The sequence below is a fragment of the Etheostoma cragini genome, chromosome 1, assembly GCF_013103735.1.
Source record: "Etheostoma cragini isolate CJK2018 chromosome 1, CSU_Ecrag_1.0, whole genome shotgun sequence".
NCBI classification, from domain to species: Eukaryota; Metazoa; Chordata; class Actinopteri; order Perciformes; family Percidae; genus Etheostoma; species Etheostoma cragini.
The window spans coordinates 14,094,864-14,112,231 of record NC_048407.1 but is presented as its reverse complement, the minus strand read 5'-3'; positions in this window follow the sequence as shown (position 1 = coordinate 14,112,231).

Below are 17,368 nucleotides of genomic sequence, written 5' to 3'. Positions count from 1 at the left end.
TCTTCTTGTCATATTATAAGATTTTTTTTGGCCAGCTCAGTTTGTGGGTTCTATCTAGACACTATCCAAATAAAGGGAAATGATTTCTAGCACAACCACAGAATATTGTTTTTGGATGGATGCCAAGGACAAAATCAGAAACAAAAGAGAATGGATCTTGGACTTTGTCAGGTGGCCAGCAGTGTTGCCAGATTTGACCAACAAAAACAGCCACATCAGAGCCAGAATCAGCACAATCAAAAAAGTAGCTGACTCTCTGAACTCTTTCAAGTCTTTTATTACAGAGCTATGATGAAATAACAATTTCAACAGAAGAAAAACTGTTCACACTAGTTGTAGTAAAGTCCAATTACATTTGTTTTTGACAGTTATCAGTTATCCGTCAATCTCAATTAAAACGAGAGGAGGGGAAAAGTTATTGAAATTTATTGAAAAAATTTAACACCACCCAAATTTAGAAAAAAGTAGGAACCTAATTAAATGAAAAGTAGCCCAATTGGGCAGAAAACCGCCCATTCTGGCAACACTGGTTGCTCCTTCTTGCTTTAGGTATTTGTTTAATAATACATTGGACCTTATTATTATAATAATTCTTACTTTTGTAAGAGAATGATATGAAAGAGTTGTGTGATTTTTAGTTTTTTGAGGAGTTGTTATGGCCCCAAAGGGCACAAAAAAAATCAATTAACACAGCTTTAATCCCAAAGGATGGGTTTATGAAAATTGCATTGGTTGTTGGAAATTCAAAATTGCATCTGTCTTACTTTTTTCCACACTTTGTCCACATCTTTACATTCCATAAATACTGTTGTATTTATACTCTATCAGTGAATTACAATCATAATGGAAACCTGGTCACATACATCTGATTTTGAGGATTCAAAAATGTCAGCAAAAAGCTGACACTAAAAAATGAAACAAATAACTATAGTGTAAAGAGCCATTCTACCCACCTCTGCATCGGTTTTACAACCCTTTTGAAACCTCCATTTACTCCTAATTTTATGTAAGTCTCTTCTTATTAGTAAACAAATCCTGCATCTTACTTGGAATGGAAACTAAAAAAATCTAAGAATGTTCCAGATTTCATCTTTACACCTTAAAATATGCATAAACCAGTTAAAAGGCAAGAGAAACTTTGAGGACAAGGCTTCAGTGTCTTGTGATGTGCAGTGCCTCATCCTCACTATGTCTCAAACAATGCCCGAGGGCCTCATTTTGACCAATGTTGATGAGAATTTTGACCAAAATGCATTGTGCACGCTTTCACACAGCGAAAATGTTTTGCATCCATTCCTTGATGCTAATCTTATTTGAGGATTATACATTCTGAGAACAGTGATTCCCAGATGTCAAAGCTAGTGGTTATTTTCATGTTTCAGTGCAGAACCCAGAAGCCTTGGGAACTCATAGTCATTAACATGCCGCTCTGTTAGAATACAATGTTTCCACCCAGTCTCTCCCCACACGTCTTTCCTGCCTTCTCATTTCTCTTATCCAATCTACTGTGTCTTTCTGTCCTGCGGTAGGAACACAATACAGAAATTGTTTACTAGATTTGGCAAGTCCTTAAACCATGCTGGCATGCCAAATTGTACCAAGTTTGGCTTTCTTTATTGTGTATTAATGTTCAGGCGTACATACCTTATTTAAATAACAGGCACCAACAAGATGATGTGTTTACATTGTGATTTGTGTCAGATTGCCATTCAACCAAACATGCTTAGGCATGGACAAAACCCCATATATTAGCATTAAATTCCCTTCCATTCAGATTGAATCTGTTAGGGTGTATATTTACCGTGTATCTGTAGCCAACTTTTAAAACTTGATTAAAAATGTCAGTAGAGATAGCCAATGCCCTCTGCCCCAAAGACGGAAATCTTATGGTTTTCCGTTAAGTAGTACACCAAAGCTTCACTTGAATGTTCTCACTTCTTTTGTCACACACAAAACACTCACTAATTCTATCCACAATTATCCGAAATCCACTCCCAGTTGTACCTCTGAAGTATATCTCCCTAATTAATGACTTAATTAAAAACACTTGTGGGATTATGAAAAGGGTCATATTGGTCCCTATTCAATCAAACACATTTTATTTGGGTGAGAGCAGTGTAAGTGAGATAGTATAGTATTTCAAAGGCATACATTCAGCCAATAGAGCATGATGTCATACAAGGATTTTTGTAATCACAGCTGCTATTTTTTTTGAAGACCTGGTTCATAATATTTTGCAACTAATATCAAAAAAGTGTGTGTGTGTGTGTGTGTGTGTGTGTGTGTGTGTGTGTGTGTGTGTCTGGAATAGAATACACTTTATTGTGTAAGATTGGGAAATTTATCTTGGACATAGTGGTCCAATCTGTTGCTTCACAACATAAACATGTAACAGATCAAAACATTCTAAAATCAACATGAAAATATAGCTGCAAGCGCCGATTTGCGGGTTCAGGCCTTTTTTTTCATCCGAAGCGACTTCAAACTAATTTCACACATTTGGTCCACAATCGTTATAAATCGTTATCCTGCAAGGTTTGTAACGATTGGACAAACAGTGCACTCTGTTTAAACGCCTACAACGGATTTGTCAAAAACATTTATTCTAAATTCAGTGTGATGTGTAGCTCAGTCCAGCTCACGGCAATGTGAGAAAAGGAGATGACCAACACAAAATCATTTACTAATAAAGCCGCAAGCTGTGATTCCTTAGCTCAAACCTTGATTTGTGTCATTCTAGGTCCAGTTATTGTACATTTTAAACGCCCCCTAGTGGTCAATTTGAATGAGACTTGCAGTGTATATGTGTGAGGTCATTATCTAGACATTTCCTGGAAGTTTTGTGTTGACTGGACAAACATTTAGTCATTTATATCCTGATTTCATCGCAATGTGCGCATGCACGATTGTCACTTTGCAGGACATTGCGATGTTGAAGCTAATCCTTTTTTGCTGCTTGATAGAAAACTAAAGTTTCACCATTCTCCTTTTACATGATTATTACCGGCTGACCCTTCCCCTTTAAGACAGGTAGCCATGTGGGCAGCGTGTGTAATTGATGTTAGCCCGACGGGGTTTGTTATGGGGAGTGAGGCTCTCCGTGTAAAGAAAAGTACCGTAGGCAGCTGCCGCCGCTAACTCAGTGATGCGCATAGTTTTCGATGGGTAGTTCGTGAAGCAACAGTAGTCAGTGTTTTATGTTTGGTGCAAATACAAAGTAAATCACCTGATTAATGCATCATAATGACAACATTTCCCGGGTCATTTACCCCTGCAAAAAGCTGCCACCAGCCAAGCTAAAGGTAATATAGTTGGCCTAAAGAAACAAGGGGTCCGTTTGTCCCGGTTACGGTTCGAACCTGCGACGCTGCAAACGTAACACTGTTCTACTACAGAAGTCTGTGTCTGATCTAACATAATTTACACTGATTTAATAGTTCTTGGATACACAGAGTTTATTGCTAGTGCGTGTGACATGCAGGTCTGATCAATTTATCAAATAAACAAGCTGGACCCGCTAGTCGACCACAACCTCAAATTTAGAGGAAGCAACATGCAGTCGTTGTCATACACTTAAGCATGGATTGATTATTATATGAATACAATGGTTTCATGCTAGTCAACCAGCGTATTTCTACCCAATTTCCTTCTCCAGAAATTCACTTCAGAAGAGTGACGTTAGTCACAGCACTTAATTGCTTTGGTGTTTGAATATCATTAAAGTTCAACCTAGTATCTAGTACCTAGTGGTTCACATTAGAAAACATCCTTTTTCATTTTTTTCTTCTATGTAGATGCACTCCTGTACAAAATCACCACAGTAGTGGCTGAGCTAGAGCTATTTTGTCATCTTTTAAAAATTACGTTTTCATTTTTCATATTGCAATATATGTTGCGAAAATAAAAAAATCGCCATATCAGATTTTTCCAATATTGTTCAGGTCTAATCTGGGACACTTATCTGAACATACCATGTGAGTTGTGTGATGATTGGCCTCACGGTTGCCAATTTGTGTTCATTTATGTCCTGGCGACGTCCCTTTCGAAGTTTATTGGTCAATAACTTGAAAGTAAATCAGATATGGACATGCTTTATACAACTTATAATAAATTTGATCCATTGACAATTCACTGATAATCTGGTAGCAATCGGAGAAATGGTGTAAAAGAAGATTTTAAAAATGTTTTTTTCAAAAAATTAAAATTGGCTGAAAATTTTTCTAGGCAGACTTTTCTAATGATCCTTTTGTAGAACACATTGAGCTGCACCTGTCGGAGAAATATCAAGTCAATCTGACTTAGTACGTGACCTTTCAAAGTTTGCATTTTGAAGCCTTAATTACAGCGCCATTATGTGGCCGATTGCGTTCATATTTCTATAGAAGCACAGGAACACCATTTTCAGTTACGCCCCCAAGTTTCATGTTTCTAGCTGATTCCAGCTTACGGGAATTTGAGCTTGGCGCGGTAGACAACAAATAACAACAACTAAAACAGACAAAGATAGGATTCTACCACTTCACAGTTTAAATCCTATCAAAATCAACATAAACATGAGATTAACTAAGCCTGCTAGAACACAAAAAAGGGCATACATGACAGCATGTCTGTGTGTGTTAGGGACTTGTCAATGCATTTCAGACTGTGAGGATCACAGACGGTACTCAAAGTCATTTAAGTGTCTGTTGCTGAAGAGAATCCAAGATCGCTCAGGTCTCATGGGACAGCTGAGTGGAAAATAAGTTTTCTACATCTGAAGCAAGACAAGTCACTTTGTTTTTATCTGGTCAATGTCGTTGCCCCAGCCTCTTATTGGCTAATCAATGAAACCCAAGGGGGCTCATCAGGCACCAAGGAATGTCAGCCAAAATCCTTTGATCCGCTGACCTTCATCCACTATGCTCCAGCAAAAATACAGTAGAGAGTGATCCATGTTTGCATGCTTTTAATGGGCCTCGGAGGGCCTTCTCGACAGTCCTTTGGTTTCCAGAGGGTCAGTTCTGTAACTGTACAGCATAGCCTGTGGAAATATGCCTCTGACATTTCCCAAAAGAATCATGCACATGCATACGCATGCCAGTAAACTAAGAGGCTTATTAGTAATACATGATTAAGTGATTACTTGTTAATCATTAAAGTAAAATACTGATTATGCTGGAACTGAAGCATGGGTTAAATATGGAAACATCTAACTAATTCCTTCAAGTGAGGCACCAAGCTGTTAAGACATTTCAGTAACCTTTGCAGAGGGACAGAAAGAAACACGCTGTTTTTTTTAACAGCTAGACAAAACAAAGAGATTAATTTCAACATCATGACCGCAAAACATGTTTGTTGACTACAGGCCCTGTGTGTGTATAAGTTTGTATGGGTGTGTGTAGTTAGATGTTGAAATGGCATTCTGGCTGGGCCTTAGAAACTGATTCTGCTCTCTGAGACAACCATTTATCTTAATCTGGGGTGACCTAAATCCTCGACATCTGCTGTACAGTCTTTCCCTAAAACAGGATTTCAGACTCCATCCTCCCATGTACCATCCTTCTCTTAACCTTAATTGATGACTGTAACCTTTTAACTGTCGACCATATTCATTCACAGCAAAAGTGCCCTCCATGTCGCCTGGACTAGCACAAAAAAGTGGCATCTTCACTGCATGAAAATGAATTAAAGACAAGGAGACAATGTTTATTCAAGCATGTTACAAAAGGGTAATCTATAATCAGAGTGCAAGTCTGACATCCTGACACTGTGAGGAGATCTGGTGGATAAATCAGAAAAATGAGGACAGTACCAACATTTCATGCACTGGTTTGTAAATTGTGAATATGATGTCAGAAAACATTGCAACATAAATAACATTGAACTAATAAAGAGCTAAATCCATAAATACTGGACAGATTTAATTTGGCAGTACTAAAATAGTCAAAAGATTTTTTTATGTAAATATTCTGTATTCTTGAAAGTTATTTAATATCTCCAGTAAATGCTGTATATTTAACACAGAAATACATCATTGACATTGCAAAGTAATCCTCTAAAAATCTGTGATAGGAAATGCATGGTTTTTGATATTATAATATTTAGCTTTTTGCTTTTTTAATGCTTATTTTCTTACTGATCATTAATATCAATATTTATAATACCATTTCTCATTGTTTTTTAAAACCACTTAGACAATACCTGAACTAATGTGAGAAAATCAGCTTTAAATCCACGTAGCAATGATGTTTCATTGTCTAGTTCTATGCATCTCGAGTACAACCATTTTACCTATGAATGAGAGGATCTATAATGTGGTAGTCTGTAAGTACATGCAATACATAATTTGGATAGATACCCAATTTGATTTCATCACCATAGCATGAACATGACAAAAAGGATGTTCAAACCTCAGATTGTCACATATCCAGCCAGACTTGTTGGCAGAGCAGGCTAACATTTACTGTTTTAATCTGAGACAAATTTGCAGAAAGGTGTGGGCAAAGAGGAAGAAAGAGCAGAAATAATTATGTTATAAGGGTGAGGGGCAGTGGGATGGAAAGGAGGGTAGAGGAAGGTGTTCAAATTTAACTTTCAGCTCCACTGAGGCTCAGGCAGGGTTTGGCTGCAGCATAGATACTGCTTATCACCTTGTGTGAGGAGAGCTCCACAGCTTTGGGTGCCGGAGGAAACATGCCGCTACCTGGGTTTGGAGGAAGAACTGACTAAAAAGGAAGCTTCATGCATTTTTACTATGTGAAGTCTCACCACTTAAAAGGTGGCCATGCGCTAACATGATAGCATGCGCAGATGACTTTTTTGTCTGATTTATAAAACTTGCAAACAGTGTGAAATGAATATACAAGCCTAACATCCACCCCCTCAAGATACACAGGTACCAAATGATATTTAGCATTTCATTTTTAATATGATTTCTATAAAACTCACTATATTTTACAACAATCACATTAGAATTAGTCCCATTCTGTTAGAATTCAATTTAAAGTAAAAGATCATTGCATGTATCAATTCTCCACTTGGCTTTAAATTTTCTTCTTCACTGCCAACAGAAATAACAGTGTGCAGTAATGGAAAATGTGATTATAGTCCCCATTAAACAGATGAATTAGCTGCATGATATTCATATTAGGAAACTACAATGCATGTTCTGTTCAACATGATGGATTGCATTATTTAAGGCAGCAATATGTTTATGTAAGTAAGCCGTTTCAATGAACGTTCCAAATAATGAAATGCTCTAACTTCCAGGAGATATATGAGAACTGCAGAAGCTTCCCACTGTGACATACTGTATACACTGCTGGTCAAAAGTTTAGGGTCACTTAGAAAATTCCATTGCCCTCGGACCACTTAGCACTCCCCCTAGAGGCCTGAACAACTTCCATTGTGTAAAATGGATGCAGCGTTTTTTTGTTTGCATCTGCTTTTTTTTGCCTTGTTTCTATATTTACAGCGCATTTGCTGAATGCTGCACATTCATTGTCAATTTAATGAAGTTGTTTTCTTAATTTACTTGTGTTTTGTCTATTTGCATATGTGTTCTTAAGTTGCAAGGCGTTTTCCCCTGTTGGCCACCATAGTCTTGCCATAGACAGATCACTCAAAAAACAAAACAAACCATCCATACAAACATATTACAAAGTACAGCAATAATTACACAAATCACTTGGGGGCAGGCCAAGGCAGTTGGTACCAGATAACATAGAAAAGTGAAAAAAGAGCCACGTTTTGAAATAAGTCATCCTTTCTTATTGTGTGGGGGCTGTGATGAAAGAGGTCCTTATCCTGATAGCACTCAGCCTTCTTCCGGAGGCAAAAAGAGAAACAGTTTGCAGGGTTTGACATTAACCATGCCCTGTAGGAAGAAAGAGTTACTTTCTGGCCACAAATATCCCCTGTATTTTATCTCACTATCAAACTCTCCATCCAATTGTTTTGATGATGTTGTGGGTAGATGGGGACGCTCTGTATACTTTCCTGCTTATTGGACCTTGCCAGTCACATGCCTGAATGAATTATCACAGACACACAATTTACCCTGGAAAATATCAACAAACTTGTGTATTTGTTGTATACTGTTTTAAGTTGTAAAGACAGCAGAGAAAAAAAAGGACAACCAAGTTATTATTTAAAACCTGGTGGACAAAAGAGTTCTAAAAGCTGTTGAGCCTGGTCGGGGTTACTCCGAAGCGTCTGACTGAAGCTTGTACTCGGGGTGGAGGACATGGGTGGGGTCTGAGGTCTTCTGAGCCGGCCTGAGGATGGTTTTGTCAAAGACAGCCTGGGTTGTGGGATGCTGTCCGACTCCCATCATTTTAATGGCTCTTTGTTAGCCGGGTAATCTGGGCTTTCAGCTGTACGCTGAGGTTTCCAAACAAGGCTGAGATGTTGTAACGCAGGATGCTCGCAACCAAGGCTTGGTAGAAGAGAAGCAAGACATTTTAGTTGACGACGAACACCCAGGGCAGTTACAGCAAAGAGAATTTCACTAAAAACAAGAAGTTAATTTTTCACAATAATTAAGGACGGATGTACTCTCATGATGAGTGGAGGCTTTTTGATTTTCACTATTGATACCCTTTTAATGGATTCACAGTCATCGTATGTTTTAAATATTTTGATTGAAGTAACACCCAAGCCACCAACATATGTTCATTTAACACCTCTACATAGACATCACCCCTGAAAAGATTCAAGAAGAGAAGGTGCAACATGCCATTTCTATCACCAGGAGTGTAAATGAGCCAGACCCATTGGAGCATGAGCACTGGTGTACAACGGCTTGTGTTATATATTGTAGCTCTGTCAAGCAGAATCCTCTTTAACTCATTATCTTGACAATGAAAATGGGGAATACAATGCCATCATTACTGATGGCATTAATAGCATAAAGTCTAAAAATAGGGAGAAACAGAAATGGTTGGTTCCCAGATTTCTGACTTTTTTCAGAAATTTTAATTAACATACATAACACCCTCCATCCCTACTAAAAAACAACAAAACTCAACTAATCCTAATCTACCAATGTGTCTAGTAACTGATTTTATTTTGTTTTATTTTTGGTGATGGACTTTCTCTTTGTCATATCAAGCAGCACCATGTATTGATGACAGGGTTCACACATGCATCTAAGCATGAAAACAAACACAAAACATGACAGAGGATCAGCAAAACAATTAAACAAGTCTCAAGGCGACAGATGGGCCTTTGCAAGACAGGTGTGACAAGGAGAGAATGAGATTAATTCATATTAGAGGGTTTCAACCTAAGCTCCCACTCTACATAAGCGGTATCAGACACTGAAAAAGCAAAAAGACACATACAGTAAATGTCTATTTTTACTTTCATTCAAATGTTTACCTTTCCACTCTTTTTGCAATTTTACTGAATGGAAAATGTGCCAATGCTCTCTGTATTATTATAGATCCAATGCTTTTTACTGCCAATTGCATCAAAGCAAATTAAATCACAATCATATTTTTCACCTTAGAAGACTGTATTCTTAATCAAAAACCCATAAAAATGGATTTGTACATTACTGTAATTGATTACTGCAGATCTGCAGTACCTACCCTCTGGCTGCTCTAACCTTCACATTCCCTAATAACCATGCACGTCAAACTCGAACGTGAACCAGAGAACATGTTTCTCACAATCTCAGTTTATGCATTTCTATTTTTTTCACTCACTTTAAATGTGCTAACATTTAAATGTAAATGTGCAGCTTCTGTCACAGAAAGCGTTGGCTCAGTAGTGACTCACTGGTTTACTTACTCCCTATAAACCTCATCTTAAGGATGTCAATAAACAACAGCTCAGTTCCACCCAATTTAATAGGTAGATGCATGCAAAACAAAAAGTATGTGCATGCACAATCACATTTAAAATCATATGGGAGCCTAAAGGTTAAACATGAGATAGTAGAATCCAGCAGCAGAGGAGAAACTCTTCTCTGTGTAAATGAAGGTTAATAAGGGAGACCGTCTCCATAGATTGTTATACAATACAAGTAAATCCTCTTTGAGACCACAGCTTGTGGTTTTTACTTTGCCAGGTTCACATTACAAATCAATATGTTTTGACACTCAAGCAAAGCAATATAAGATCTGCCTCCATGCATTTCTGTGATCCTCATCCTTTAACCAACCAGAGGAATACAATTTTCCCTTCACTCATTATTCTGGGTGATACTGAGTTATTAGTTTAAAAGTTAAACTTAATCCGCCAATACATTCCTGTGCATTCACGTAAACTTTGTTATAGATTAAAATAATCATAACTGAGTTGTCTTTTTGACTTCTGTATAAAATGCTCCATTTATCAACAACATATGAGGAATTTTTAAAAGCCGTCCTTCAGCATAATCCATCAACATAAGTTTTTGTCTCCATCTTTATGGCCTTATGCTCTTTTCACTGGAGTAAATTTCAGCCAAACTGATGTGACTTTGTGGGTGATAAGTAATGCAATGTAGCGCTGGCATCACAAGTGTACTCCAGACTCTGCTTGCTTGATCCAAGCCAGTAAATAACTGTCTACTGACCTATTTTAAATTAGTAAGTGAGACACTGACATGCTTACTCTCTGAGCTTCTGTATTTATCAAAACACTATCAGTTCAATATGTACAATAATATTTTTGAACCAATATACATTTTATTTAACTTTAAATGTAGTTAATCATTTTAATTGTAAATAGTTTAGAAAAACACTTTATTTTACATTATTTACATTTATAATCATTCTAGTAAAAGTCATTTTATTTATTTATTTATTAACTAACTACAACCTTTTTGTTTGCACATTAGACAATTAACACTTTGCAGGTCTTAATTCCTTAAAGGTCTCATGGCATGAAAATTTCACTTTATAAGGTTTTTTAACAATAAGATGCCTTCCCCCAGCCTGCCTATGGTTCCCCAGTGTCTAGAAATGGTGATAGGTGTAAACTGAGCCCTGGGGATCCTGCTCTGCCTTTGAAACAATGAAAGCTCAGATGGGCTGATCTGGAATGTTGCCCCTAATGAGGTCTTAAGGAGCAAGGTTACCTCCCCTTTCTCTGCTTTCCCCACCCAGAGAATTTGGCCCGCCCATGATAGATAGACATCATGGCTTTCAAAAGAGCAAAGTGGCAGTTGGTCAACGCCTCACCCCCAGCTTCCACTTTGCCCCCCCTCTCTCCTCCTCACAAGGTACAGACTCAGAAATGGCACATACTAAGGAAAGCTCATTGTGGGACTTGCTCTAGTGGCTGTAATTCTGCACTATGGATGCTTTTTGGGGAAGAGAATTCAGATAAGGTATTAGGGGACCACTAAGGTCCATATAACATCATCAGAAGAGCACCATGTCATGGGACCTTTAATATGTTGTATCCCTGAGAATACTGATAAGGATACAATCAATGGGGGAATATTTTACTTACAAGATGTTGTAGAAATACAGCATGCAATTTATCATGATTGCACAACAAGATTACCGCAAGTGTATGTTCCAATATTTTATTTGTTAAATTTATAGCCAACAATTTGCGACAGTGTTTGTTTTTGTGTGCACTACTACAACATAGGGTGTATGTGTCATTTCAGAAGCCATTTTCTTTTCATCTGGGGTTAGAACTTTCTTGTTTTCCTCATTACTTCTCAGGGAAATGTGGGGGTAAAAATTTGCATGCTGGTAAAATTGAAAACAACGTTGAGAAACCAATATGTCATCTTATTGAAATAGGGGCTTTGATCGCTCTCTAAATGAGGGTGGGATCGCAAGGCCTTCATGGTGAGTGATTGGGTTCTGAGCGAAAAGGTGTGATCTGCTCATTGTTTTACTTTATAATTAAACCTAAACTGATGCAGTAAGCAGTATTGCTTTTTGTGTTCCTCTTTAGCTATTTGTATCTTGTAATGTATCAGTTTCCACAGAGACCACCGCATCACACTGCAGTTGTTATATGCATTATTCTAGGCAAAGTAATGATGAATAGATTGCTCAAAATCTCCACTGAAGTAACTTTCAGTCAAATTTCATACTTTTAGCCCATGACATGGCTTTCTGTGTTGTGTTTGTTGTGTGAGTGTTTTCAGCGGCAGAATACATTTTCAAAAATAATGTAAAACAAAACCCATTACAGGTAAAATTACTTATTATAGTGGCTTCTTCTAGAGCTTCATATTATTGACTATAGGCTATTGTATTATTGTATTACTGTTATATACAGTAATACAATAACACACATTAATGTGTAAATAGTTTTATTATGTAGTTGGTCAAAGTGGAGATAATTGCAACTATTTTATACACCTTTGTTCATCTATAAACATGTTTTTCAAGCTCATCTGATATCTTGTTTTTAAAAAATCTAAATCATAAAGTAATCAGTGTCTAGTAAATGTAAAGATGTTACAATTTATTTCCTATAAAACGTAGTGTTGTAGAAGTATTAAGTAATATATAATGGAAATACTAGTATAGCAGACATACCTCAGTAGTATTAAGTGCATTGTTTAAGTGCAGAAATGTAAAACGTCATAAGTAGGGAATAAAGCCAGAGATCTTAGAATTACTTCAAAACATAACTTTGGAAAAACAGGTATTAGGGCTATAAGTGGCTTATCCAGTTGTTATGGAATTGGTTAAAAAGTATTACTTCTTTTTTATTCAGTAACACTGAATGTAAACAGCTCATTTCTTGTGATGTGGAAATTGTACTACAAAATCAAACAACCAACAGTTCCACAGTGACTTAATAATTCTTGTCATTCTCTGCCATACCTTAATCCTCATATTTCTCTTGTATATGTGTATCTTATCTCAATCTTGCTGATCAACTGAAAAACAACAGCATTTCCTTGAGGCTACTACTCTGCCCACGGTGTATTAGTGTGATTGATTGTTCTGGGTTTGATTCAGAGTGTGTCTCCCACCCAAATCCATTGCTTAAATACCTCACCCGCCGGCTGGACTGATTAATCTATTTACATCATAATACTACATGTATGTTAATCCAATTCACATGGTTACACTGTATGACCAAGCAATCTTCCTCTGACACTATTTTTTAATGATCCCCAAACAGAGGCAGTTGTGAAATATAAAGTACTTCCCAAAATAATAATTTCTACATGATCTGCTGCTCTACCTCCAGAAGATTGTATCTGGCTGATTTGTCTTCATCTGCCCTAACATTTGATATAGGAGGGCCAGCACTCTGACACCAATAATACATTAATACCGTTTGATGTGTGACAAATTGTTGGGCCAGTTACAACCTTTTCCAAATAAAGTTATCAGTAAAAAGGGGACAGAGATAAAGGTGGGCAATCTTTATGTACCTACATGAGGAGGACAGAATATGAAAAAGACATATTAGAATCAATTCTATTGTTGCTTAACCCATCCCTAATCTTACCCAAAATTATATTTAAAAGATTTGTCAATGTTTAGGTAGTCTCGCTTTGCCAGACCTTCCTTCAAAGTTTGCTAAAAAAAGGTCTGGCTATTCCAAATAGCATTTGGGGATTGTAGGAAAACGTGCTCTGGTTTATTGGCATTTTTTTTAAACCAGTCAGAATGATCATGGGTGACTCTAAACTTTGCACAGTGCCACTGCAAAATAGTCGTGTGAGAGAAAACTCAGGTTGGACAGATAGTCTAGCGACTTTTCTCAATTTACCATTCAGTCGTCAGGTTGATGTATCAGAGACTTTAAACATCTGTGCTGCTCTCAAATGCTTTGACACCCATGTTACACATAGAACTTTTTGGCCGCAATGGGCAAAAGTACAGTACATTTGGAGAAGAAAGGGCACAGAATTTAATGAAAAGAACCTCTGTCTAACTGTTAAGCATGGGGGTGATCAATCATGCTTTGGGGTTGTATTGCAGCCAGTGGCATAGGGAACCTTTCACGAGTAGAAAGAAAAATGGATTCAATAAAATTTCAGCAAATTTTGGATGCCAACTTGATGCCATCTGTGAAAAAACTGAAGTTAAAGAGAGGATGGCTTCTAAAAATGAATAATTATCCTAAACCTCAAAATCCACAGTGAAAAAAGAGGCGTAAACTGAAGGTTTTGCCATGGCCTTCACAATCTCCGGACCTCAATACAATTTCAAATCTATGGATAGACCTTAAAAGAACAGTGCGTGACAGACAACCCAGAAATCTAAAAGAACTGGAAGACTTTTGGAAAGAAGAATAGGCGAAGATACCTCAAACAAGAATTGAAACTCTGCTGGCTACAAGCAGCGTTTCCAAGCTGTGATACTTGCCAAAGGGTCGGTACAAGGTATTAACTCTGCAGGGTGCCCAAACTTTTGCAGATACCATTTTTTTGTTTTCTGTTATTTTGAAAGTGTAAATGAATGAAATAAAATCTAACTTTTTGTGACATATAATACAAATGTCTAATCCGTCATTTGATGTCTTTTGTCGATTTTTCCATCTTTCCTTGGCTTCTTTATGCACTATAATACAAGTTTTTTCCTGGGGTGCCTAAACGTTTGAACCCCACTTTACATACGTATGCAGATCAAGCAGCATGTTCAGTGTGTTGTGATATCTTTGTTTGAACTTGATCTGTGTGTACTAGGAAGTCTAGTAAACACAGCCTGCACGTTGGATGTGCAACTAGTACTGAATAACTCACACTTTACGACCAGCGCAGGTGTAGTACTACAATAGACACACTTGTCCACCCATTGCCTCCATCCTCTTTATTCCCCTTATTATTTTGCCGTTTACAGATTTAAACTTAGGGGAGAATACAGTTATTTTAGGTTTCATCATTTTTATATTAATAATTCATGTGTTTCACAGCAATTAAAATAACCACATCAGCATTCAAGCATTTTTTCAGTGATTTTGAGTACGCAGACAAACATTACTTTGTGCTTTGTCAAGCATTTAAGTTTTTTTACAAAAACAGAATGGAAGATTTCAGCAGATGAATTGCTAAAGCTCTCACCAGCTCTTGCTCGATAATATTAGAAGTGGCAGTGAAAACCTTCCGTCTCGGATTAAGCATTCTTTAGAAATGTGCTTCTCTGGATGTTGTGAAAGGTTTTAAAGAGAAACTGCATAAAATACCAGCAGCAGTGATGGATTGTAACAAAGTACAAATACTTTGTTGCTGTACTACTATTACTGCTATTACTTTACTTAAGTAGAATCAATAGTGCATACTTCTTTTAAGATTATATTTTGGGCATTTTCAGCCTTCACTTTGATAGGACAGGAGAAACGTGAAAGATGGGGCAATGAGATGCCGCAAAGGGCAGCAGGTCGAAGTCGAACCTGGGCCCGCTGTGTCGAGAAGTAAACCTCTATACATGGACGCCCAATTTACCAACAGCTATGTGGGCACCCAGATTTTGACTTTTACTTTCTAACATTTTGAACCAATTATCTATGATTTCTTCTCTAATACATTACTAAAACATTCCGTTAATTTTCTGATCAGTTTTTCCTCCTGCCAAAACGTCTTCCTGACCATCACACCTTTACAGTCTGCAGGGAAGCCTTCAACAACGGCTCCTGAACTGGCTACAGTCGATCCAACTCCAGATACAGTATTACAAATCCCACCATGGCAATGCCAAGACCTGCCCATTTAATAGCATTTATTGGCCAGGCGCATACCTCCCGTTACTGCTGCTGCTCCCGATACTGTTTGGTCATATGTGAATCATTCGTTCACATAAGGTTAATATACAACCCATTTATTTATCTTAAAAACACTTCCGGTCCTCCTCATCAGTGAAGCCATATACTTGTTGTCCAAGGCCCGATAAATGTGTGCAGAATTCACTGTCCTGTGGGATATAATACAAATTTGAGCTTCATGCAGATCACCCTGATAACCGGAATTGTAAGTCAGAATGTAAATTGGGCCACACATGGTAAGCACAATTAAATTAACCAAAAACTAACTTGATGTCTATATTCTAATAATTAAAAAATAAGTTAGAGAATATGTTATGCAAGTACTTTTACTTTTAATGTTTAAAGTACATTTAAAATAAGGTGCATTTTACTTTTTCTTAAGTAGGATTGTCACTGTGGTACTTCTACTTATACTAAAGTAAAATGTCTCTATTTATTTGTACTTTGTACTGAGATTCAGTACTTCCTGTTTAAATGGCCTGCTTTGCCTGTACTCTTTTAATCTTGTAAGCAATGACTTTCTTTTCAAAGCAGTTAATTTGAAGTCCAAAACAAACTTTAAATAATGGATTACTGGAGCTTCCTCCTTCTTAACTCACATGGTGTAATAACCTGTCAAGATTTCCCCCAATTTATTTATTTACCCTCTTAGTGACACACTCTCTTGGAGCATTCCAACATTTGTTTGGGTCTCAAAGCGAGTGCAAATAATCTCTCAGAGGAAAATTAAGCAGACAACAACCAGTGATGCTGCTTGCCGAGGGCCAAGCATGTGGGCATGAGCTGGGTCTGACTAATACTTGTATTGCACTGCTTAGGCAGCTTCTTTCTTTGCTTATTTGTAGATATCAACACACAAAGGCTTTGAAATATCTGTTTCCTACTAATCTCATCTAGGTCAGCAATAGGCTATTTAATAACATGGTTTGAGTAAATAGCCTATCTTCTTTGGTGGTGCCAATGTTTTTAATCTTGCGGGTTCATTGGTTGATCATATTACAATTTGAATAGGAGATGTATTCCCTGTATGCACTGTGTTATCAGAAAGCAAGACAACAAAGTGGGAAGAAGTAACATTATTGTAGATGAGTCACATACTGGACAAAATGTTTTTGCTATTCTCAAGTAGAAAACTGTTTTTTCTTCCAATTCCTGTATAGTATAGGTTCAACAAATACGTATTTAAATTAATTAATCTCTAAATTTGTTTGTGCAGTAAAAATCCAGAGTGAGGTTTTTATTTTCATTATTCAAATTTGGATTTTCTTTTTATTTATCTTCATACATCTATTTGTGTGCACTAGTCTTTGTTGATATTAAGTGGAAACTACTGCTGATGAATTACATCAGTAGTGCTGTAAATAAATTCTGCTCGAAAAACAGTATGACGTTGGTTAGAGAGTTCATCCCATACATAGAAGGTCACAAGTGCAATCTCTGTGGCAGTCCATGTATGTCCATAAACAGCAGTGTGTCATTGACTAAAACAGTGAAAACCTAAACTCTAAAACACTAAATTCTCCTAAACACTGAAATAGCAAAATGCATGTAAGAGAGGGAACGCTGATATCAGTGCCACAGTTTCCTGGAATAGATAAGTACACCTTAATTATGTTTTTTTATGTATATACGTTAATACTCTCTTTCTCTCTCTCTCTCTCTCTCTCTACATATATATATATATATATATATATATATATATATATAA